Source organism: Pelophylax lessonae (genome assembly GCF_965119305.1).
Source record: "Pelophylax lessonae genome assembly, chromosome: 4".
Taxonomy (NCBI): domain Eukaryota; kingdom Metazoa; phylum Chordata; class Amphibia; order Anura; family Ranidae; genus Pelophylax; species Pelophylax lessonae.
The window spans coordinates 614,181,032-614,208,023 of record NC_138771.1 but is presented as its reverse complement, the minus strand read 5'-3'; the positions used below and the strand labels follow the sequence as shown (position 1 = coordinate 614,208,023).

Genomic DNA, 26,992 nt, shown 5'->3' with positions numbered 1-26,992 from the left:
CCCTCATTGAATCTGGTCCTTCTTCAGGAATCAAGCTGCGAGACGCCCCAGATTCTTGTTGATGGAGAGGAAGATTTGTTTCTACAGATCTTTGTGCATTTGATCCGAGGAAATCCATTGAGAGGAATCGCCCTACCTCCTGTTTTCAATTGAAGGAGATGTGAGAATGGTGCATTGCATATGTGAGCAAAACTCAGTCTAGGTGTATGACACTCTAGACCATGCTGAAACCATTCATTATCCAACCAACATCCAAGGTTGAACGTCCAAACAGATTTCTCGGATTCCTGATTGCCAACATTGTTTTAATGCGCTTTGAATGGTAGTTGCCAATGCCATTGCAGCAGTTAATTTCTGTCTCCATCAAGACTTTGCAAACTGGGGATGTAGATTTCAAGGAACATTTGAGTTTCTTTACCAGGAGATCGAGATTCAAAAAGACTAACAAGGAACAGTTTGTGACATAGCTAACACTAGCAAAGTCACTATGAACTGACATTTTGAACTGATGATTTTTTTTCTTTTCTCATTTTTACCGCCTTACTTAAAAGTTATGAACAATTCCCAATATGAACTATTCTTTTATAAAAAAAGAGGACAAGACATTTTATTTTCTTTTGCTACTCCTTCTAAAAGCTTTCTTTCCAGATATGGCTAGGTTGCTCACTTGCCTACTGGGAAGAAAGGGGGGGGGGATATGTCGGGATTATTGGGGGTGATTAATATATTAATAGGAAAAAAATGGATTTAAAAAGCCATGTATATTCCATATTATGCATATAAGATTCTGAATGGTGCAGCGTCCATTTTGTTCCAGGTGAATGAAAGCTCATATATGTTCATTTTCAAAATGTCTCTTACAAGCTTACAAGAGAGAGTAAAATTTCAACAGAGGTCTTTGTATTCCTTTTATCATAAATAAGGTAATACATTGACATCTCATCAGATAAGGGACAATTAGCGAGACGCCATACTAGTCACTGATTTTAGCCAGGCGTTAGTCTGTCTGTATTTAACAATAGTGTATTCATTAAGTTCATTTGAAATATAAATGTTAAAGATACATTCTTATGTGTGAGAAGATATTAGCAATAATTATGTCATTATATTATGTAAGGCATATACATATATATTTAGAAATTGTTTGTCTACCATATGTTGGGTTTATATTTTTGCTAAATAACAAATCTTACTTAGGTAAAAGTAATTCCACTTAAATTACTTCATTTTAAAGCATGTGGTAGGAGTGTTTATATAAGAATTGCTTTGGACTAGGCTAAGTGTTCAAGGTATTGTAAATATTACAGGCCAGACAAAATGTCTGACAACATGTGGCATGGTCAAATAATTAATGGATCTTCACTAGCCAAGAGGTCAAAGATCATCAGATAAGAATATATTCTAATTACTTTAAACACTGAATTTAATAAACGGTACCATACTGCCCCCTTTTCGAGATGCTAATAAATGCAGTCTTGGGCTAATTCAGATATTTCCCATATAGAAATATTATATTGTATTAAAAATAATTATTATTGAAATGGTTTACCAGATCCAATAATTGCCAGAGAATGATGGAGAATAGATGGACATTTATGTATGTACTGGGAGTATGGACAAAGTTTTATGTTGTGCTTTTATAGTTACTCTTAAATATAGAGAAATTATCCTTTAATTTTATTATACAAAGTATTGAATTATCAGGAGAGGTGTGTCTATGACCTCACTAGTTAAGGTATAGAATATCCCAACCAATGGGGATAATGTTTCATCCCTCTGGGTTTAACTTATGGTAATTTTTATAGCCCTTTGCTCATACCATATAAAAAAAGAACCCAAATATGAGATAGGACACATCATCACTACTGACAACACACCTTACACTTACATCACACACACACTACTACATCCATCTATATACTCACCCAGACATACTCCATCTTGCTCCATCATTCATCTGAAACTTGGAGGGAAGCCACCATCTTAAGAAAGGCATCTATCTTAGGACTCTGGTAACGACTATTTGAAGCTAGCAGCCATCTTAAGTGTGGTAAATATAATCTTGCTATGTTATTTGATTTTATTCAATATTGTTTATTTCCTTCCTTATATGATTTATATTGCATATTTAAGGGTAATAAGATTACAATCCCAGCCGTATAAAGCATGGTAGATTTTTCTATAAAAAGCGGATTTTTGTTTTTATACATTTTTATTAATATCAGATTTAGTGCATTATTTGCACTTTTAAGTCTTCCGTTATGCATGGCTTATTCTCGCTCCACCTGCAGTGGAACAACTTTCGGAAATTGTGGTCTGTTTATATAGAAAACTTACTTATGGTTTATGCTATACCTGGAGAAATGGTAATCTTGCTTTCATTTTGCTTTCACTTTGTTTCAGTGTTTCAGTTTCACTTTCATTATTGAGCTAAACATCACATTGCATTGAAGTTAGTATTTTCTGTAGAAGTTATCTTTTTGTGTCATTTCTTGTTTGATCATATATTGTGATTACATGTCTTGTGAAAAAATATTTTATACTAGACATTAAGCCCGTTAAATTAACGGGCGCTAGAACATATGTGGTCAAACATTTGTAAAAACAGAGTTGTTCCAGTTAAGCGAGAGCCTCTGTCAGCTCTGCGTCCCTGTTGCCCTAGCAACGTCGGGGACATGCGCAGAGCTGACTGAGCGGCTCTCGCTTATCTCGTTCTTTTTTTCTAACGCGAGAGCCGCATGACGTAGTCAGCTCTGTGCATAGCGTCCCTGTTGCCCTAGCAACATCGGGGACACGTGCAAAGCTGACCGAGCGGCTCTCGCGTGACATCGCTCGCCCGCCGCCACTTGTAACGGCCGCTGCCGCTTAGCAGTAAGTCCACGCGAGCGCGCACCCGCCGCATGCCCGCGCACACCCGCCGCTTCATCAGTTTCGCCCGGTGTCGTGTCGGATAATGCCTCCCGTCGAAGAATACATCCGATGGACTGACGTCACTCCAGCTGACTGCTCGGTTCAGCTGTGCTGGCAGTGATGACACTGTCATGCACAGTTTGTCAGATGCACTATCCGACGGTAGATAGAGAGCGGAGGGGAGAGAATCTATTGTCAGATTCTGCCTCGCTCTCTGTTCTATCTATGGGGATGGATTGGATTACAGAGTATTCATTCTTATATGAGAAATGGCGGAATATTGTCTGATTAGACAACACAAACACAGCTCTTATCAGGGCACATTAAAGGGGAGGTAGAGGTAGGTGGCAGAGGTAGGTGATGGTAGAGGTAGGTAATGGTAGAGGTAGGTGATAGAGGTAGGTGGCAGAGGTAGGTGATGGTAGAGGTAGGTGGTAGAGGTAGGTGGCAGAGGGAGGTAGGTGATGGTAGAGGTAGGTGGCCTAGATAGGTGATGGTAGATGTAGGTGGCAGAGGGAGGTAGGTGATGGTAGAGGTAGGTGGCCGAGGTAGGTGATTGTAGAGGTAGGTGGCAGAGGGAGGTAGGTGATGGTAGAGGTAGGTGGCCGAGGTAGGTGATGGTAGAGGTAGGTGGCAGAGGTAGGTGATGGTAGAGGCAGGTAGGTGTCAGTGGGGTACGGTGTCCTGAGTAATGATCGCTATGCCGGTGTCCTGTCGGATAATGCCTCCCTGCCTCTTCTCAGTCAGCTGTTCTTCCTGCCGAAAAATGCATCTGACGGACTGCGCACGCGCAATAATGACGTCAACCCCAGCTGAGCGGAGCAGTCAGCTGGAGGTGCGTCATTTACCGCGCATGCGCAGTCCGTCAGATGCATTTTTCCACGGTAGGGGTTATCCCACAGGCCTCTTCCTTCTATACCTTCTTCTCCGCCACTGAGGTGGAGTACTTCTCCTTCCCCAGCTGGATGATAGAGTAGGCGTCAGCCAATCCTGAGGAGGATGCTGAAAGGTGGGCGGGGACCGCTCCTGTACACGCCCACCCAGCGCCGGCCACCCGCCGAAGTCTCTGCATCCCAACGGCTGTCCGTGGGGCACATGCGCAGTAGCGCAATCCCATGGACACAGGGACTGGAGTGGACGCAGAAAAACTTGTATTTTATTAATATAGATTCAGATTGTTCTATGTGTTTGAGCCTCCCATGCAGCTTTCCATACACATATGCTTAGGCTGGTTTCACACTGCTAGGAGTACAGGGGATGGGGATGACATCAGAGGAGGTGGGGGGATACGGATGACATCAGTGGAGGTGGGGGGATAGTGAGGACATCAATGGAGGTGGTGATGGAGGGATAGGGATTACATCAGTGGCAGTGGTGATGGAGGGATAGGGATGAAATCAGAGGAGGTGGGGGGATAGGGATGACATCAGTGGAGGTGGGGGGATAGTGAGGACATCAATGGAGGTAGTGATGGAGGGATAGGAATGACATCAGTGGCAGTAGTGATGGAGGGATAGGAATGACATCAGTGGCAGTGGTGATGGAGGGATAGGGATGACATCAGTGGCAGTGGTGATGGAGGGATAGGGATGACATCAGTGGCAGTGGTGATGAAGGGATAGGGATGACATGAGTGACAGTGGTGATGGTGGCATAGGGATGACATCAGTGGCAGTGGTGATGGTGGCATAGGGATGACATCAGTGGCAGTGGTGATGGTGGCATAGGGATGACATCAGTGGCAGTGGTGATGGAGGGATAGGGATGACATCAGTGGCAGTGGTGATGGTGGGATAGGGATGACATGAATGGCAGTGGTGATTGAGGGATAGGAATGACATCAGTGGCAGTGGTGATGAAGGGATAGGGATGACATCAGTGGCAGTGGTGATGAAGGGATAGGGATGACATCAGTGGCAGTGGTGATGAAGGCATAGGGATGACATCAGTGGCAGTGGTGATGAAGGCATAGGGATGACATCAGTGGCGGTGGTGATGAAGGGATAGGGATGACATGAGTGGCAGTGGTGATGGTGGCATAGGGATGACATGAGTGGCAGTGGTGATGGAGGGATAGGGATGACAATTAGTGGCAGTGGTGATGAAGGGATAGGGATGACATCAGTGGCAGTGGTGATGGAGGGATAGGGATGACATCAGTGGCAGTGGTGATGAAGGGATAGGAATGACATCAGTCCACTGCCACTAATGTAATCCCTATCCCTCCACCACCACCACTGATGATATCCCTATCCCCACCACTACTGTGCCTGATGGGGGGGGGGGGAATCAGTCAGAGGAAGATGTGGTTGGGGGGGTGAGATCAGTGACATAGGAATGGTGGTGGGATTAGTGACAGAGGGATAGTGGTGGGGGGATGGGATCAGTGACATAGGGATGATTTTTATGTACAATTTAGGAGACTCTGGGGAAATATCTGAGGTCACTTTAGATCACAGGGAGTTACCAGTCTCCCTCTCTTCTGCAGAGTGGCTATGTACTGAACACAGATATGCTCCCTACACATAGCACTATGTCCATTTTAGGGAACAGACACAGGAAACAGGTTACTATGCCCTTTACCATGTCTCCTCTCCTGAAATAACACAGTGGCATGTGTGAAGTCTATAGCTGTGTTCGTGCAGGGATAGCTGGACATGAGAAGTTTTCACTACACTCCTCTCTTTCCTGTCAACCAGTTCACTCCTCACTCCTCGCATCAGCTGGAGGAGAAGCTGACAGCCCCCCAAGTGAGGAGAAGGGGGGGGGGGATTTGGAGGACACAGGAACATCATACCCACTGGAGGAGGTGTTAGAATCTTGCACATAACAGCCAGGGAAACATCGTCCAGCTGCTGGGAGGTGAGGATACTTCACTGCTTGTGTCATGCGGTCTCTGCTTCCGGATTTTAGCTGGGGAGTGGGGACATGCTGCCATGGAAAAAGAAGCAGGTGAAGAGCAGCTCGCTAGATAGCAGCTTGGGTGCGCCCCTCTTCACTAAGAAGGGTCACATGTCCAAGAGAGGGAGGGACAGAAAGAGGGGCTGGATTGTGGAGCCGAATCCACCCCTGTAAACTAAACAGAGAGAGAACCGTTAGAAGCTGTTTGACTGTCCAAAACCCTCTACTGTAGAGCTGCACATTTAATGTAACGGCTGTCTGTGGCGCACATGCGCAGTAGCGATATTCCACGGACACAGGGACGGACGCAGGGACACAGGGCTTTTATTAATATAGATATATTCCTTACTGTAGACTGTATTCACTGAGATTGGTATATGCTTTTAAAAAGAAATTAATCAATTAAAAATAATTCACTACATATTGATTTGTGGAAATAGGTGAAGATTCTCCTTTCTCACAGATCTTTGCTTATTGACATAAATAGACACTGTTATATTCAGAGCAGTATAAATATTCTGAGATAATGAAGTACGAGCGCGAGATATTATTATTAAATATTCTTACAACATATACAGTATATATATATATATATATATATATATATATTTTTTTTTTTTTTTTCACGTGAACTTCCTAATGCCTGTCTATTCTGCTTACTATCCTTCCTTTCAAAAGTTTTCTGGGTTATCCAACCACTTGTCTAGTCACCCAACGTTCAATCAATTTTCTGTTATACGTGTCCATCTGGCCATCCACCCACCCATCCAACATCCACCCATCTGTCTCTATATTTTAATCTATCTGCTCTATAGCCATCTAATAGTCCGCCTATCCATCACTCTGTCATCCAATTTTCTTTTACTCTGTCTATGAATCCATCCACAAATCAGTCCTTAGATACATCAATGTATCCTCCTTTTCACCCAGCTATCTGTCTCTATCTATCAGTCCAACTGCCTGTGTATCCATCTATTTGCCCATATGTCTAATAATAAGTCCAACTGCCTTTATATCCATCTATTTGCCCATCCATTCCTCCAACTGCCCATATATACTACCATTTGCTGCCCATCCATCCCACTATTTATACTTCCCAATCCAGACTTTCCTCCAACTGTCCACCTTCCCTTACAGTTTATCTAAAACCAAAATTATTTTATAGTTTTGGATTGAGATGGGAATGGTTCAAACCACTGCAAGGTTTTTTTTGCTGTCTTCGCTGGGGAGATTTGCTCTCTCTTGATTTGTGCTTGTGACTATTGTCACCGGCTCTGAAAGTGAGAGAAAATTACAAAAATCTGTATTCACACCAGAAGAAAGAATAGGGACACTTGTTCCAGTGACGAATGTCTAAGAGAGGATGTCCCCTAACTCCCTGTTGTGTCTCAAGACAAGAAGTAAAGACAATTCTTCCCCAAAAGGGCAAAGACACCAACAAAATGCTAATGAGTTTTGCCCATTCCTTAGGCTATCCAAAACAAAAGTTTAGACACGCTTGTCCACGTGCAATCAGATATTGATCCCTCAGTTCTGCATCAGTGAAATAATTACATAGATGTGGATTTACAGTGGCAATACAAAGTGAATGGGGTAAGGAATGGGACAGTCAAGAGATCATTCAACTACTTACATTAACATATCCAGTACAGGTTTTCTCACTTTCCAGCATAGCAATAAGTACAAATGCGGTGAGAGTAGAGTCTAGTTCAACAGCTCCTGTTGTAATTCCACCCTATACAAAAGAAACACATGAATATTGAAAGTAGAGACTTTGTAGCTATAAGTGCTATCTGTACATACCATTTGCCAGCTTTTTCTGGCAAGTCGGTGGGCAGGCATTGGGATTGACAGTGGATTTACAACAAGAGCCTTTTTTGGGAATTTTTCTTTGTTAAAGGACTTGTCAAACATTGCGGTTACTTTATTTCTAGGATACATATATTTATTTTTTTCGTGAATACGTATGGGTACTTTGTAACCTATACTCATTAACCACTTGCCGACTGCTCACATTGCTGCTACTGCAGTAGAGCGGCTCAGCTGGGTCTGGCGGCGTAGACCTACGTCGCACGCATTCACGGCTCGCAGGGCGCGCTCCCGCGTGCCACCAGATTTTTGGTCTGGATCTGGTGATCGGTTCTGGCCAATGGCATCATGTCCCCAGCCTGTGTAATGTAAACACAGGCAAGGGAAGTGATGTAATTTTCCCTCCTGGAGCCCTTTCGGTTCCAGGAGAAGGAGAGACATCTAAAACGTGAGTTCCATCAACAGCACACTAACACCACCTCACACTTTGACCCCTTGATCACCCCTGATCACCCCCCATACCCCTGACAGTGTACACTATATACAGTGGTATACAGATCTTTTACTGATCACTGTATTTTGTGTCACTTGTGACCCTAAATCGTGTTTGCGCTAGGCCCAAATAGGTTTAGGGCACCCGCCATCTATCCCCTAATAAAGTTTTAACCCCTTGATCACCCCCAGTTAACCCCTTCACTCCCTATCACACTGTGCACTAATATATACAGTATATCAGCTAACTACTGATCACTGTATTAGTGACACTTGTGACCCCAGTTTGCGCTTGCGCTAGGCCCAAATAGGTTTAGGCCACCCGCCATACATCCCCTAAAAAGGTTTAACCCCTTGATCTACCCCAGTTAACCCCTTCACTGCCCTGTCACAGTGTTCACTATAGACAGTGATTACCGATCACTGTATTAGTGTCACGGGTGACGCTAGTTAGTGTCAGGGTCCCGCCACACCACCGTTATTTAGCGTCAGTTAGAGTCAATTACACTAACACACACACACATGCACCTCCATTACTAGTATAGTGTTTGAACAGATCAATATCTGATCTGATCAGAACTATACTAGCGTCTCCATAGTTTAGTGTTCCCAAAACGCGGTGTTTGCACAATCAGCACTGATGTCCTGCCAGCACCTGCGTTTAGCCCCTCCGCCCAGCCCACCCTACCCAGGCAAGTGCAGTAATCAATAGATTACTGTCACTTCCAAAAAACACAAATCACACAAAACTTCTGCGTTAGCAGAGTCAGGCCTGATCTCTGCTAGCACTAGCGTTTTTTTTTGTAGGGACCAAATAGTCCTTGACGACCAAGTGCTTTTTTTACCTGTTAGTCACACTACTGTCCTTTAAATTTAGTTGCTAAAATGTCCAAACGGTGGTACAGTAGTGCAGAGGCCTACAGTATACTGACCATGTCAGATGAGAGCGATGGGGAAGCCTCACTGGCAGAATCAGGGTCAGTATACAAACCTTTAGAGAACAGCAGATTCCTGACAGATAGCTCCGATGATGGATGGGTCTCTGCTAAGGTCAGGTTTACCCGACCTCATTCTGGAGTTGCTGAGATGCAAGAACCGGATGTTTCTCGTATGCAGCAGAGTGCCAGTACTAGTGCCGCTCACACTTTTCGTGATCTGGCAAGCTGGAGCGGCATAGTACACCCTGGACCTAGACATACCAGCACTGCAGTAAGACTTGGTGACATGGCGAGTCCCATAAGTATAGTTGAAGCTGGTGCAGTGGCTAGCACGAGTAGTGGCCCGCAGCCACCACGTATTCGAAGACAGGCCTGTAGAGCCCATAGTGCACTCCCTGAAGCGCTGGCATATCCTTATTGGCAGCCCACAGATTCTACAGCGCCCGTACTTCCCCCATTCACTGCCCAACCCGGAATTCGAGTGGAAACAGCTGGTTTTAATCTCCTTAATTTTTTTGAGTTGTTTTTCACTGAAGATCTTTATAGATCTATTGTGGATCAAAGTAATTTGTATGCTAGCCAATTTATCACCGCCAATCCAAATTCGCCCCTTGCCAGAGAATTTGGCTGGAAACCTATAACGGTTTCCAAATTTAAGATCTTTCTGGGCCTATCCTTCAACATGGGCATTACAAAAAAGAGTGAATTGCGGTTATATTGGTCCACTGACCCAATTCACCAAATGCGCGTGTTCTCTGCTGCTATGTCCAGGGTTCGATACGAACAAATATTTTGGTTCATGCATTTCAACGACAATAAACTCTGTCGTCCTCAGGAAGACCCTGAATATGACCGGCTCCACAAAATTCGGTCCCTCGTAGACCACTTCAATCAGCGGTTTGCAGCCTTGTTTACCCCCGAACAAGATGTCTACGTCGACGAGTCCCTGATTAAGTTTACTGGCCGCCTTGCTATCAAACAGTATCTCCCCAGCATCTCCCCAGCAAGCGTGCCAGATACGGGGTCAAGCTTTATAAGCTGTGTGACAGGGCCACAGGCTATATAGTTAGTTTCCGTGGGAAAAGATAGCACTGTGGAGCCCCTCCCAACTGCCCAGACTACACAGGGAGCAGCGGCAAGAGAGTTTGGGACTTGGTGTCACCCTTATTTGGCAAGGGGTACCACTTGTACGTGGACAATTTTAATTTGAGCGTGCCACTTTTTAGACACCTCTTTCAATTACAAATTGGCGCATGTGGCACCATGCGATCTAATCGCTGGGGCTTCCCCCAGTGGCTAGCAAATGCCCCACTGAGTCCGGAGGAGAGAGCCTGCTTGAGGTGCGATGAATTGCTTGCAGTGAAGTGGAGGGACAAACTGAATATTTTCGTTCTGCCTCCATTCACCCAGACACGGCAGTCGAAATTACTACGGTCACTGGTGGAGTTGTTGAGAAGCCCCTCTGTGTCCACGACTATAACCGTAAAATGGGAGAGGTGGACTTCAACGACCAGATGATGGGACCGTACTTAATTGCCCGTAAGGGCAGACGCTGGTACAAAAAAGTGTCTGTATACTTATTTCAATTGGCTATTTACAACACTTTTGTCTTATACAAAGCGTCTGCCGGAACATTATCCTTCCTACACTACCAAGAAGAGATAATCAGAGCCCTTCTGTTTCCAGCAGGTGCTCCTGCCCAACTTCCCCAACCAGATGCAGTGAGCTGGCTGCATAAGAGGCATTTTCCGGAATTCCTGCCCAGTACCCCTACCCAAAGATACCCCCAAAAAATATGCCGTGCCTGCAGCAAGCCGGATTTAGGCGTGACATCCGTAATTATTGTCCCGACTGTCCTGACCGACCTGGTCTTTGCCACCGTGACTGTTTCCGTCGCTACCACAAACTAGTGGATTATTAGCGTAGGGTACAGCATGGCACAGTTTAGGGCACACTTACACAGGGTCTCAAAAGATGTTCGATAGCTATCATCATTTTGTGAGACCCTAACCTGGAACTTTAACGTGAAGAAAAAAAAAAGTGAAAAAAAATACAAGAAAAACATAAAAAACAAAATAAAAATTACAAAAAAAAACATAAAATAAAAAAGCCAAAATAGTTGTCGTCTGAGTTATTTTTCTGTTCTTACTCTGCTCTTCTACTTATGCTCTTCCTAATTTTATTGTTTTTCATTGGTACTTTTCAGGTACCAATGTAATGTTTTATGTTTACTGATTTTATATATTCTGACACAAACAGCATTTGCGCTCAGGATATATGGATACTTCTGATGGCAGCAGCTATGGTAGGTTGATTTCACCACTGCAGTTAAAATACCTTTAGGTATACGTGGAATTTTGTCATGTATATCCGCCATTAAGAAGTGGATTTGGATGTTTGGGCGTTTAATGGTGCGTATACTACACAATTTTCCTGCGGAGATTTCTGTTCTATTTTTTTCGTTCAGCCCACAGGCTGCATGAAAAAAAAAAACCCTACACTATATGCCAAACAAGGACCAGCAATGTACTGGTACATTGCTGGACTTTGAGTGGTTATACCAGGATGATGCCTGCAGATTTAGGCATCATCTTGGTATCATTTTTTACAGCCAGCGGTCAGCTTACATGTAAAAGCAATCCTAGCGGATAATTGGCCGCTAGACTGCTTTTACAAGCAGTGGGAGGGGACTCCCCCCCCTCCCGCCGCCTTCTGCCACCTTCCGCGGTTTTTCTCAGGCTCTCCTGTCCCACCGGTTAACCCGAGAGTGCAGCCGGTGGTTCAGTTATATAACCATAGAGCTGATTGGAGACGAGAAGGGCTCCAATCATCTCTATCGCCTAAGATACCGGAAGCTACGAGCATTTCATGACTTCTGTTTTGCCAGAAATAAACAGCGCCATTGGGAAATTGGGAAAGCATTTTATCACACCAATTTTGGTGTGGTCAGATGCGTTAAGGTCAGAGTAGAGAACTAGAGTCTAAAAGACCCCAATTTTTTTTTAACAAAGAGTACCTGTCACTACAAATTGCTATCATAGGGGATATTTAAATTCACTGTGATAACAATAAAAAGTATTACAAAAAAAAAAATGAAAGGAAAGGTGTCAAAATAACATAAAAAAGCAAAATAAATAATAAAAAAAAAATTCAAGCCCCCCCCCGTCCCCCTGTGCTTGGGCGCACGCAAGCGTTGGTCTAGTGTCATATGTAAACCGCAATTGCAGCATGCATGTGAGGTATTACCGCGAATGCCAGTTCGAGTGCAGTAATTCTTGCAGTAGACCTCCTCTGTAAGTCCAAAGTGGTAACCTGTAACTTCTTCAGATCCACGCTATAAACGAAGTACGGCAACGGCGCGGACTCTAATTTCCGTCTTTATACAGCCTCCCAGAGACAGGCTCCCCGCACGCTCCCGCGAGCGCGCAGCGGGGAAAATCTGTGTTGGCCGTGTCCCTTGGACACAGCCAATCACAGATCGTGGTAAATGGCAAATCACAGCGGCCATTTACCACGTGATCGGACCATGCAATGAGAGATGATCTCAAATGTAAACATATGAGATCATCTCTCATCGCCAGCGCTCCTTCCTCACACAGAGACTGCAGTGTGAGGAAGGAGCAGAGCCGATCAGCCGTCGGGGACAAAGAAAAATTTAATCAGGGCACTGATCACCAGTGCCCTGATTACACAAGGTACACAAAATACACAAAGTGCCCACCATCAGTGCCCACAGTGCCCGCCATCAGTGCCCCCCATCAGTGCCCACAATCAGTGCCCATAGTTCTGCCAGTCAGTGCCCATCAGTGCCTTCTCATCTAGGCACTGATGAGCACTGACTGGCAGCACTATGGGCACTGAGTGTGGGCACTGATGGTGCTGCCCATCAGTGCTCATCAGTGCTGCCCATCAGTGCTCATCAGTGCCACCCATCAGTGTCCATCAGTGCCATCCGCCAGTGCCCATCAGTGCCACCCATCAGTGCCGCCCGTCAGTGCTGCCTCTCAGTGCCCAGCAGTGCCACCTCTCAGTGCCGAGCAGTGCCACCTATCAGTGCTCATCAGTGCCGCCTATCAGTGCTCATCGGTGCCTCCTATCAGTGCCGTCTATCAGTGCTCATCAGTGCGGCATAGTAGTACCTCCTCATCAGTGCCACCTCATCAGTGCCCATAAGTGCCACCTCATCAGTGCCCATAAGTGCCACCTCATCAGTGCCCATCAGTGCAGCCTATCAGTGCCCATCAGTGCCGCCTCATCAGCGCACATCAGTGAAGGAGAAACATTTATTTTCAAAATTTACTCGCAGAAAATAAGAAAAACTTTTTTTTTTTTCAAAATTTTCTATCTTTTTTTTTTTTTTGTAAAAAATAAAAAACCCAGAGATGATTAAATACCACCAAAAGAAAGCTCTATTTGTGTGAAAAAAATGATAAAAATTTCATATGGGTTCAGTGTAGCATGACCGCGCAATTGTCATTCAAAGTGTGAGAGCGCTGAAAGCTAAAAATTGGTCTGGATGGGAAGGGGGTTTAAGTGCACAGTAGGCAAGTGGTTAAAGGCTTTTAAAAATGTATGTAGTTTGTTGCCGCTGCACGGGCGTGTGCAATTTTTAAAGCATGTCATGTTTGGTGTCTATGTACTCGGCATAAGATCATCTTTTAAATTTTACAAAACAATTCAGAATTATATAGTGTATTTCTGCATTAAATATAAAAAAGTGTTTTTTTTCTGCAAAAATTGAGTTTGGAAAATCTGTGCCCAAATACCGTATGACAAAAAAAAAAATGCAACATCCACCATTTTGTTTTGTATAGCCTCTGCTTTAAAAAAATATATAATGTTTGGGGGTTCAAAGTAATTTTCTAGTAAAAAAAAAATATATTTTTTCATGTAAACAAAAAGTCACAGAAAGGCTTGGTCTTCAAGCGGTTAGAAGAGTGGGTGATGTGTGGCTAAGATTGAGCATAAATTGCCAGGACAGTTCAAACACCCCCCAAATGACCCTTTTTTGGAAATTAGACACCCAAAGCTATTTGCTGAGAGGCATGGTGAGTCCATGGAGTATTTTATATTTTGCCCTAAGTTTCAGGAAAATTACAATTTTTTTTTTTTTCTACACAAAGTTGTCACTAAATATTGCTCACGCATGCCATGGGTAAATGTGAAATGACACCCCAAAATACATTCTGCTGCTTCTCTTGAGTACAAGGATACCACATGTGTGAAACTTTTTGGGAGTCTAGCTGTGTACGGGACCCCGAAAGCTAATCACCACCTTCAGGTTTTCTAATGGCATAAATTGCTTATTTTACTTCCTCACTACCTGTCACAGTTTCAGAGGCCCTGAAATTTAAAGATAGCACAGACCCCCCCCCCCCCCAAATGACTCCATTTTGCAAAGTAGATACTCCAAGCTATTTGCTGAGAGGCATGGCGAGTCCATAGAATATTTTATATTTTGCCACAAGTTTCGGGAAAATTATTATTATTAATATTTTTATTTTTTTTTTTACACAAAGTTGTCAGTAAATTATATATTGCTCACATGTGCCATGGGTACAGTGGTGGTCGAAGTTTGGGCACCCCAGGTAAAAATTTGAATTAATGTGCATAAAGAAGCCAAGGAAAGATGGAAAAATCTACAAAAGGCATCAAATTACAGATTAGACATTCTTATAATATGCCAACAAAAGTTAGATTTTATTTCCATCATTGACACTTTCAAAATTACATAAACAAAAAAAATGGCACCTGCAAAAGTTTGGGCACCCTGCAGAATTTATAGCATGCACTGCCCCCTTTGCGAGGCCTGCCAGTGCCATGGATTGTTCTCAATCATCGTCTGGAAAGAGCAGGTGATATCAATCTCAAAGGTTTTAAATGCCCAGACTCATCTGACCTTGCCCCAACAATCAGCACCATGGGATCTTCTAAGCAGTTGTCTAGAAAACTGAAACTGAAAATAGTTGACGCTCGCAAAGCTGGAGAAGGCTATAAGAAGATAGCAAAGCGTTTTCAGATGTCAATATCCTCTGTTTGGAATGTAATTAAGAAATGGCAGTCATCAGGAACAGTGTAAGTTAAAGCAAGATCTGGAAGACCAAGAAAAATATCAGACAGAACAGCTCGCAGGATTGTGAGAAAAACAATTCAAAACCCACGTTTGACTGCATGATCCCTCCAGAAAGATCTGGCAGACACTAGAGTTGTGGTACACTTTTCCACTATAAAGAGATACTTGTACAAATATGGTCTTCATGGAAGAGTCATTAGAAGAAAACCTCTTCTACGTCCTCACCACAAAAATCAGCGTTTGAACTTTGCAAATGAACATATAGACAAGCCTGATGCATTTTGGAAACGCAAAGTTCTGTGGACCGATGAGGACCGATGAGGTTAAAATTAAAATTTTTGGCCGGAATGAGCAAAGGTACATTTGGAGAAGAAGGGGCACAGAATTTAATGAAAAGAACCTCTGTCCAACTGTTAAGCATGGGGGTGGATCAATCATGCTTTGGGGTTGTATTGTAGCCAGAGGCACAGGAACATCTCACGAGTAGAAGGAAAAATAGATTCAATAAAATTTCAGCAAATTTTGGATGGTAGCTAGATGCCATCTGTGAAAAAGCTGAAGTTAAAGAGAGGATGGCTTCTACAAATGGATAATGATCCTAAACACACCTCGAAATCCACGGGGGATTACATCAAGAGGCGTAAACTGAAGGTTTTGCCATGGCCTTCACAATCTCCTAAAATAATTGATGGTGCGCTATATCAAAAATTATAAAGTGTGTATTCCAATCAATACAAACACAATTCCAAATATAAACAAAATATATATACAGAAATAGTGAAGAAAAGTCCCACGACACGACTGTGTCAATAGTGAGACCACCAACAGTGATAGTGACAAGTGACAGTGTCTGCTGTACAATACAAATCAAAATGTAAATAAACGGTGTATAAGTCCCAACACAATTGTATCAATGGTGAAACCACCAACAATGGTGAGGTGCTGACAGGTGATGGTTAATTCGCTTTGTGAATTGAAGTTCCCTCCACCTGCTGGAAAGCCTCCTTACCGGACGGAATAGGGTAAGTGCTTTTCTCTAGTGAAAATGAACAATCCTGGTGCCCAAACTGAACAAAGTGCTCCCCGCCGTGCATTCACAAGGGCCCGTCAGGCCTCTTACCAGATCAAATGGGTATATCAAGCACTGCACACTGCCCTCAGGTTCAACCGATATTGGTAGCCACAATGGATGTAGAAGTCCTATGTCACTCCACTGTTCACATTCGGGTAGGTTTCTGTGTTCAGATAGTACTCATGGCCACTTGTTATGGGTGATTATGAGGATCATTTCGCTCCAGCATTAACATGTAAAAGAATAACTGGGTGTACCATAATGGCACGAGTCCTTGGAGCGATGACCAATATCTGGAGGTACCAAGATGGCACAGGGTGCCTGGACCATGGACCAATACCTGGGTGTAATGCTGGAGCGAAATGATCCTCATAATCACCCATAACAAGTGGCCATGAGTACTATCTGAACACAGAAACCTACCCGAATGTGAACAGTGGAGTGACATAGGACTTCTACATCCATTGTGGCTACCAATATCGGTTGAACCTGAGGGCAGTGTGCAGTGCTTGATATACCCATTTGATCTGGTAAGAGGCCTGACGGGCCCTTGTGAATGCACGGCGGGGAGCACTTTGTTCAGTTTGGGCACCAGGATTGTTCATTTTCACTAGAGAAAAGCACTTACCCTATTCCGTCCGGTAAGGAGGCTTTCCAGCAGGTGGAGGGAACTTCAATTCACAAAGCGAATTAACCATCACCTGTCAGCACCTCACCATTGTTGGTGGTTTCACCATTGATACAATTGTGTTGGGACTTATACACCATTTATTTACATTTTGATTTGTATTGTACAGCAGACACTGTCACTTGTCACTATCACTGTTGGTGGTCTCACTATTGACACAGTCGTGTCGTGGGACTTTTCTTCACTATTTCTGTATATATATTTTGTTTATATTTGGAATTGTGTTTGTATTGATTGGAATACACACTTTATAATTTTTGATATAGCGCACCATCAATTATTTTATCACATATTTTTTTATCTGGTAGCAGCATATCACAGACCAGCGCACTTTACTTTTTCACTTCACAATCTCCTGACCTCAACATAATTGAAAATCTATGGATAGACCTTAAAAGAGCAGTGTGTGACAGACAGCCCAGAAATCTCAAAGAACTGGAAGACTTTGTAAGGAAGAATGGGCAAAGATACCTCAAATAAGAATTGAAAGGCTCTTGGCTGGCTACAAATAGCGTTTACAAGCTGTGATACTTGCCAAAGGGGGCAGTACAAGATATTAACTCTGCAGGGTGCCCAAACTTTTGCAGACGCCATTTTCTTGTTTTCTGTTATTTTGAAAGTGTAAATGATGGAAATAAAATCTAACTTTTGTTGACATATTATAAGAATGTCTAATCTGTAATTTGATGCCTTTTGGAGATTTTTCCATCTTTCCTTGGCTTCTTTATGCACATTAATACAAATTTTTACCTGGGGTGCCCAACTTTTCGATCCCCACTGTATATGTGAAATGACACCCCAAAATACTATTTTCCAAAAAGTGGTAATTGGGGGGGGGGGGATTTTTACTGCCCTGCCATTTTAGTACTTCAACTACTGAGATAGGCAGTCAGAAATTAAAGCTGCGTAAATTCCAGTATTTACCCCATAGTTTGTAGACGCCAAAACTTTCACGCAAACCAATAAAAATATGCTCATTGAGAATGTTTTGTCAAAGACATGTAGCTAAATACATTTTGGTCTAATTATATGACAAAAATTGAATATATTGGATATTTTTTAACTGTCAAAGTAGAAAATGTAAATTTTTTGCAAATTTTTTTCTTTTTTTATTAATATTGCAAAAAATAAAAAGCACAGAGGTGATCGAATACCGCCAAAAGAAAGCTCTGTTTTTGGGACGCAAATTTCGTTTGGGTACAGCATTGCATGACCGGGCAATTGTCAGTTAAAGTCAAGCAGTGCCAAGTTGAAAAAAGTGGCCTGGACGTTAAGCAGGAAAATCCTCTGGTCTTAAAGTGGTTAACATAGGAGGGCTGGTATCTAGGTGCCCCCTTATTGTTTTAGGAGGCTTTCAGATTCCAATAAGACCCTCACAAACACAGGGCCAGGGTTGTGGGAAATAGGCCCTTGTCATCAACGTGCAGAGTAGATGCTTTGCCTGGGGGCTCCCCTTGGTAAGGCATTCCCATATTGAGGGAGCATGCTTGTTCCCCCCCTCCCCCCTTCCTGACCAGCCAAGCTGTGTGCTCGGAATAAGGATATGGATTTTTAGGAATTTTAAAATCGGTATTAGACCCAAAAAATATGCTATGGATTTCCTGGGGGACCTTTTGCATTTTTTTCTCTAAGAATTGTAGATTCGAAGAAATACAAATACAGTGGCTAAAAAGTCTGTATTTTTCATGCAACAAAGATTTAGACTAGCATGCTTTTAAAATGTACAGAAGCTGCCAGCAACTTATTCATTTGTGCAGACACAATTTTAGTAGCAGTTTGGTAAACAGAAGATAAAAGTCATATCTACAGTATCAAGCATTATATCTATTATTTACATACCACCATCCACTGCTGGTATACTGGGTAATTTTCCTCAAACATGCCATCTGGTTTCTGCTTCTCCAATAAAAGCCATTTCACAGAGTCGCATAGTACATGTCTGTCAATGTTGATTAAGTCTTGAGCTAGGGCAAACACTTTCACAACATAGGCAGTGAGCCTGTGGAAGGTAAGTCATAATAAAACTAGTAAGTTAGAGAGTGCCAGAGGATTTATATCATAAAGGATGGAGTCCCATAAAGTAGATGATATAAGCACATGTGGAGTCACATTAGGCAGGGGAGGAGACAGAATAAATTCAAGTGGGATCATATTAAGCAGAGGAGGGAATAAATAAGCACAGATGGAGTCATATTAGGCAGGGAAGGAGAAAAATAAACACAAATGCAGTCATATTAAGCAAGGGAGGAGAAAAATATGATATGTACAATTGGAGTCATTAGGCAAGGAGGGAGCACAAATGGAGCCATATCAAGTAGAGGAGGAGATAAATATGTACAAGTTGAGTTATATTACCCAGGGGAGGAGACTAAAAATAATTTAAAAAAAGCAGGGGAGGAGACAGAATAGGCACAAGTGGAGTCATTAAGCAGGGGAGGAGATACATAAACATGTGGAATCATATTAGGCAAAGGAGGAGGTAAAATAGGCCCAGGATGAAATGAGCAGCATGTGGAAAATTAAGAACCTAATTTGGGTTTTTATTGTTGTTTGAGACCTTTTAGTTCCCAGAACAGGAATTTGACATTTTTTTCCTTCTCTTTGCATAGGCTATCTACAGCCCAGTGATGATATCACAGCTGTAACATACTTTTAAAAGTAATATCTAGGTTTGCAAATGCATTTAATGCACACGCAGTAAATTTATATTCTTTTGGGCTATTGAAGAATATTTTTTACATATTTTTTTTGTGTCAGGAGTCCACCCTAAAAATATATATTCCAAAACATTTTATAAATGTATTAAAGGTGTGTTTATTTTTTATTTTTTAGGAGCTATATCTTCCACTAAGGTATTCTGAGCACGGAAGAGTGTTATATTTTTGCTCAGATTATGTGAAAGATTCTTTATATAATACATTTTAAATCACTCTTAAAACATCCATAAGGATATATATTTTTAGGATTAAATGAATAATAAAATATATACGGTGAGGTGGGATTAGTGTCCTGATGTGAAAGTTAGATTGATACATTGAAAGGGTGGTCACTATAAATGTATTTCATGCACAGGTTTGTGCAGATTTTCTTTTATATTTATGGTAATTGAGTTTTGTTGTTTCATATGCGCATTTTGTGCACTATCAATAGTGAAAATTTATAAAAGGTACAGTAGATCTAAAATATCTGTGTGTGCAAAAGGCCTTTTGAGAATATTCTTATTTCAGGCAATATAAACTTGATAGGTGTTCTAACTCTTTTACCTTTTGTTTCGTATCATGTTTAAAAATAAAAAAAAAGATGGATTTCAAACCTAGAATAAATGTACATAATGCAGAAGCACAGAAAGCTGTTTCTATTACCATGTGCTTGATGGTGTATAACTCCAGATACTGTAGGAAGCATCTGCTTTGCGGTATCTCAACTGATTTGTTAAACCTGTTTTCCAAAATAGAAATTCATAAATGCACTTACGGTATTCAACTAAGCATGATCTCTAGGATATTGCATTTTAAACAAAAAGCAGAAAGATGAGGTCAAGTTTTCAAGCAATGGTAAATGGGAGGATATCTCATGCAAGACCCTGAACATATTACTAATAGTGACAATAAAGTGTGTGCCGTGTCAAAAAAACAACACTGTGTCTGCTGCCCGAAATCCCAAGAAGTGTCGTCAGCTCTGCCTGAGTTCTTCTCTGCTGGATTACAGAACCCCTTTCTGTCTGTCTGCACATGCATACATTGATTTCTTTCACAGCAAAACATTGTTGCTCCCTTAAATCCCATGAGCCTGCTACCACACTATGTGTAGGGAAAAGGTGGTTTGGTGTTAAACTTAGGTAAATAAAGTCCTTTAACCACTTTAAGACCGGAAGGATTTGCCCCCTTAATGACCAGGCCCTACTTTGCGATTCGGCACTGCGTTATTTTAACGGACAATTGTGCGGTTGTGCGATGCTGTACCCAAATATATACCCGTATTTTGATTGGTTTGCGCAAAAGTTATCATGACTACTAACTACGGGAAAGATTTATGTCGTTTTTATTTATTTATTTATTTATTTTTACTAGTAATGGCGGCGATCTGCGATTTTATGCGGGACTGCGACATTGCGGCAGACAGATCGGACCCCTAACTGACATTTTTGACACTTTTGGGGGTACCAGTGACATTACTACAGTAATCAGTGCTAAAAATATGTACTGTTAGTGTAATAATGACAATGGCAGGGAAGGGGTTAACAGTATAGGTAATCAAGGGGTTAAATGTGACCCTAGGGGAGTGATTCTAACTCTGGAGCATGGCTTCTGAGATGACCATAGAGACATGTGGTCCTATATAGAAGGATCTATGTGATCATTTTAGGGAGAAGGACGGTCGGCTGTGTTTACAACAGCTGACTGTCCATCTCCCTCAGCGGGGAGTGATCGCGGGTGTCAGGCGGCAATCGGAGCCGCCTGACACACGCATCAGCTTCCCTGCTGATGATTGGGGGTGGGAGCGTGGCGCCTGGCGGCACGCGCTTGCCCCCTAGCTGCCACCAGGCGACCAACGTACCGATACGTGGTTTGCCTGTAGGAGCCACTCTGCCGCCGTATATATATAGTAAGCGGTCGGCAAGTGGTTAAAGCTGGCTATTGATGAGTAGATGAACAGGTCCTCCATCCACATAAGGATAGCGGAATCCCCCCTGTGCGCCAGACAATGTTTTCTGATAGTAGGACCCAGTAATGCTGAATTACCCAGATCAGCTCTGTGAGTCCATAGGCACACACAGCATGGCTTGCCCCACCCCCTCTACCCCCACACTCACAATGGGTCCTGCTGCTGTCTCTGTGCCTGTGAGAGAGAGCAGCGATGCTCTACACAGGCACAGCGTTGGTTCGAAAGAGGGGGAAGGTAAGTATTTGGTGGAGGGGGGCAAGGCTGGGGGAGCGGATACTGGATTTTTTTACCTTAATGCATAGAATGCTTAAAAGGTAATTAACCTTAAGCTTTTAGAACTACTTTAGGTCTATCATCCAGCCTAGTGAAAGTTAATGGCCAAGATAAAGAAAGTATGTGATTGCTTACTCAGTTTCCCTCCCCTACGATCATAGAAGAAAAAACTGGAAGAAATGTCCCTCTGGAGGGACTCACCTTCTCTATTTCTCCTGTGACCATTGTTACTGGGACAGTGATGGGAAATCCTAAATGTTATACTTTATAGTTTCCAATGGGGACACCTTTTCTTCTTCTTCTTTTGGTTTGTCTAATAAATTTTATTGCTTTTTTTTTTTTTTTTTTTTGGGGGGGGGGGTATATATAAAATGTATTTTATTTAAAAAAAATTAAAAACATGTTAGACTTACCTGCGCTGTGGAATGGTTTTGCACAGAGCAATCCAGATCCTCCTTTTTTCCAGTCCCATGCCTGCGCTCCTGGCCCCTCCCTCCTGCAGAGTGCCCCCACAGCAAGCAGCTTGCTATAGGGTGAGCCAAGCCGAGCCACTGCTCTGTGTGCCTATTCAGATACAGACCCATGGCTCGGTCCCACCTCCTCTCTCCTCATTGGCTCACTGACTTTGAATGACAGAAGTGGGGGGTCAATGACGCCCACTGCTGTGTCTTAGCCAACCAGGAGGGAGAGTCCCGGACAGCTTTTGATGTCATGTATTTAAAGATGGCTGCCACATACCCATTTGACCATGTGGTTGTGGGGGGAAGTGCAACCGTGTGTTGATGACCTCACTCACAGAATGACCTGTGAGTGGTCAAGAGGAATGATTACATCCTGTGGGTGGTCTCTGGTATACAGGACTATAAAAAGAGTCCATAGCATGAGGAATAGTCTGTTTTTGGAGCTGTAGAAAGACCAAGCATGCAGCCAGGAATCCCTATTGTCCTGTTCCTCCAGCTATTCAGTGTAAGCTGTTGACATTCAACTACCAGAGCTAAGTATTATTTGATATTTTGGGATATTGGGAATAGGAGTGTATGTTTAACCACTTGCCTACCGCCCTCCGCCTTTTTACCGCGGCAGGGCGGCTCGGCTGCATCCAGTCACGTAGTACTATGTGACTGGAGTGCATGTGGTTTAGACACAGCGGGAGGTGGGCCGTGGGAGGAGCGGTGGCGATTGCCGCTGCCCTCCCGCGATCATCCGAGAAACTGAAAGAAGACCCGCCTGCTTATGTAAACAAAGCAGGCGGATCTTCGGTCAGACAGGCAGGGAGAAATCAGCAGTTTCAGCTACGCTGAAACTGCGATCTCTCTGTGTCTGTCACAGAACTCCCCCCCCCCACACACACACAAACACACCAACAAACACACACACACACAGTCAGTAAGCATGTTAGGCATACATTTAACCCTTTGATCACCCCCAGTATTAACCCTTTCCCTGCCAGTGTCATTTATACAGTAACAGTGCATATTACTTAGCACTGATTACTGTAGTAATGTCACTGGTCCCAAAAAAAGTGTCAAAAATGTCAGTTAGGGGTCCGATCTGTCCACTGCAATGTCGCAATCCTGCTAAAAATCGCAGATCGCCGCCATTACTAATAAAAAATAAATAAAAAGTCCAAAAATCGATCCCGTAGTTTGTAAACGCTATAACTTTTGCGCTAACCAATTAAAATACGCTTTTTGGGATTTTTTTTACCAAACATTTTTAGCAGAATACAAATTGGCCTAAACTGATAAAAAAAAAAAAAAAAATTACATTTTTTTATTGGGAATGTTTTATAGCAGAAGGTAAAAAATATGGCGTTTTTTTTCAAAATTGACGCTCTTTTTTTGTTTATAGCGCAAAATCTAAAGATTGCACAGGTGATCAAATAGACCAAAAGAAAGCTATATTTGTGGGAAAAAAAGGACATTAATTGTATTTGGGTACAGTGTCACATGTACATTGTATTTGGGTACAGTGTCACAGCACGCAATTTTCCGTTAAATTAATGCAGTGGCGAATCACAAAAAATAGCCTGGTTATTAAGGGGGGTAAAACCTTCCAGGGCTGAAGTGGTTAAGTCATAGTATTTTGTGTAATATTTATGTTAACTTTCATGTGCAAGAAACTTTATGCATTTTGAGGTCCAGTAAATTTTGGTTTTATGCGTTTTATCAAAACTTCTCTTGGTGTGTCCCCTCCATGTACAGCAAGAGCTGCTTCTCCCCTCATAGATCTCCATAGCCACATAGATTCAGTTGCTGTCCAGGATGCCTTCATTATAAATTTTGTTGTTCCCACCTTTGATGTACTGTCTGTGACAGTTTAAGGCAAATTACTCCCTAAAGGAATCATTCTCAACTTGGGTTCCTCCAGAAGTCGCTAAGGGTTCCTTTGATAAAGCTGTGGCCTTGTCCTTTTCCAACTTAGTTGGCTTTAGTGGCAGCTTTGAGGCATGGCTACTTGGTTATGGGGTGCTGTATGCTTCTCAGGAATTAAAGTCGCACTTAGATCAAAGGGCGTGTACATGTGCATGTGGACATATAATGATGCATTTTATGGGGGGTCCACTGTTGACTGTGTCCACTATAGCCTATATATATATAAAAAATAGTACAGGCATTTATTTCTTACCATTACGGATGTGCTCAATGGCCTCTGCTCTGCGATGTATGCCTATGTATTCCCACTGTTTGGTAGAATCCAGATAATGAGCAGCAATTACAGTGGGAGTCATCCTCGCCATGTTTTGTTCTCCACAACCCCCGGGAGCTGAGATCAAGTGATTCAGATTGTCTCCATCAATGGCTCTCTCCACCAGCTGACTAACTGGTGTCCCTGGGAAATGCAAAGAGTTGAGTTAAAACTGATCTCCGGGCATGTGCCTGTGCCCCTCAAATGAATGCTAGATTTAAAAAAAGCTACCTGGGGAAAGAAAGAGTTAGATTTACCTCTTGTGCACCACTGTCAGCGCTGAATTAGAATTGTAACAAGTTCCAGCACTCCTGTGAACCATGAGAGCACAAAAACTATAGGACCCACTGCCATCCTCATCTGACCCTCACAGTTCTCTGGGAGCTATCAGCCCCCAACCAGCCAATTATTCCAATGGCCAATAAATAAATTACTGCTTCCTCCAAGCTCTTCATCAACATGTACCAAAGCACAGAATGTGAGTCTCCCTTGAACTAAAGAGCTGAGCAGTGTATGTACACTAAGGGACCAATTTATAACAGAGAGTGAATACTGCTGCCCACTCTCTATTCAACTTTACAGTATTACTCAACACTTTGGCTGCAATTTACAGCCTATTCATAAAATACAGGGTCAGTTATGTTAAGCCTATGGTTCTTCATGGAGGTCTTAACACTGCAGAGAGAACTCTGTCATTGGAGGAGAGATGGCCATGTGACTGGCAGGTCATGTGATGAGGCTCTCCCTTTGTCCCTTAGATCCCTAAGGGCATAACGCCAAGCAACCACAATTTAGGCAGTGTGTCCTCAGGCAGTCCAAAGCATAAAAACAGAAGCACACTGACACAGGGCTACTGAACATCATGGCAGTGTTAGCTGGCCCAATAGAGCATGCAATAACCCCCCTATAAATGTCCAGAGAACAGGCCATGTAATATAATCAATGGCTACTAATGTATTCATCATGCTTAACTCAGTATTATGAAACACTATTATTCAAAAAAGTGACATTTGGTGGGTTATTGGGTTACAAAATCTAGTAATAACAGTGTTAAGTAAGCAAACAGCTACTACCTATAAGCTATCATTTGTAAAGAGGAAAATACATTTTCTAAATTTTTAAAGAGGATTCCTTCAATAGTGTTTTATTTAGAGCGACTTTGACAAGGGTCACATTGTATTGGTTAGATGACTGGGTAATAGTTACTCCAAAACTGCAGTGGGAACTTGTGGGATGTTCCCAGGCTGCAGTGGTCAAAAATTATATAAGGAAGGAAAACCAGCGAACTGGCATAGAGTCTTAGACAACCAAGGCTCATTGATGCACATGGGGAGCAAAGGCTGGCCCGTTTATTTTGATCCAATCAAAGAGCAACTGTAGCTCAAATGACTGAAAAACATAATGTTGGTTAAGATAAATATGTTTTAGATTACACAGTGCATCACACTATGTTCGCATGGGTCTGCGTAGGTGCCCATGCTGACCTGTGTCCACCCAAAAGTGCCTACAATGGGCATGTGAGCATCACAACTAGACCACTTTGAAAGCACAAAGGTGGCCTGGTCTAATGAATTGTGTTTTCTTTTATATCATGTGGATTGCCAGGTGTGTGTGCAAGGTCTACCTGGGGAAGAGATGGCACCAGGGTGTAGTATGGGAAAAACACAAGCCAGTGGGGGCTACACGAATCTCCTACTGATGACTTGCCTTCAGATGTTCAGTGGAGTCCATGCCTCGACAGGTTGGGGCTGTTTAGGTGGCACAAGGAGGACCTATTCAAAATTAGGTGGGGGATTATAGAAATATGGCTGATTGGTGTATATTATTACACAGCCTGCCCACACTCTGTGAGAAAGGAGTTCTGGGGGCATGTCCTCATCACCGATATACTTGCAACATATTTGTACCAGTCTATAGAGATGTCGTGAACATAAAATTTTATGTTCGCAAACAGCGAACGCGAACTTCCGCAAATGTTCGCGAACCGGGCGAACTGCCATAGACTTCAATAGGCAGGCGAATTTTAAAACCCACAGGGACTCTTTCTGGCCACAATAGTGATGGAAAAGTTGTTTCAAGGGGACTAACACCTGGACTGTGGCATGCCGGAGGGGGATCCATGGCAAAACTCCCATGGAAAATTACGTAGTTGACGCAGAGTCGGGTTTTAATCCATAAAGGGCATAAATCACCTAACATTCCTAAATTGTTTGGAATACCGTGCTTTAAAACATCCAGTGTGTGAATACGATCAGGTATGATGTTGTGTTGATCAGGTAGTGTAAGGGTTACGCCCGCTTCACAGTGACAGACCAAACTCTGACAGACCAAACTCCCCGTTTAACGCACCGCAAACAACCGCAAACAGTCAATTTGCAGTGGGCACAGTACAGTCTGTGGGCATGACACTCACTGGCAGGCAACTGCAATTATATTACAGAGGAAAAATTAAATTACTTTTTTATCTGCAAGGTGCTGTGCCA

The 26,992-nt window shown here is 42.8% G+C and overlaps 1 pseudogene across 1 annotated transcript in view; it reads right to left on the bottom strand.

The window, feature by feature from the left end:
• LOC309552831 (A.superbus venom factor 1-like) overlaps positions 1 to 26,992 on the bottom strand; it is a 319,818-nt pseudogene that overhangs the window by 97,883 nt on the left and 194,943 nt on the right. The window contains exons 25-28 of the transcript XR_014226164.1: positions 24,450 to 24,653; positions 20,246 to 20,321; positions 18,723 to 18,882; positions 7,445 to 7,546 (exon numbers count right to left, since the gene is read on the bottom strand). The product of XR_014226164.1 is annotated as an A.superbus venom factor 1-like (transcript). The remainder of the gene's footprint in view (positions 1 to 7,444; positions 7,547 to 18,722; positions 18,883 to 20,245; positions 20,322 to 24,449; positions 24,654 to 26,992) is intronic.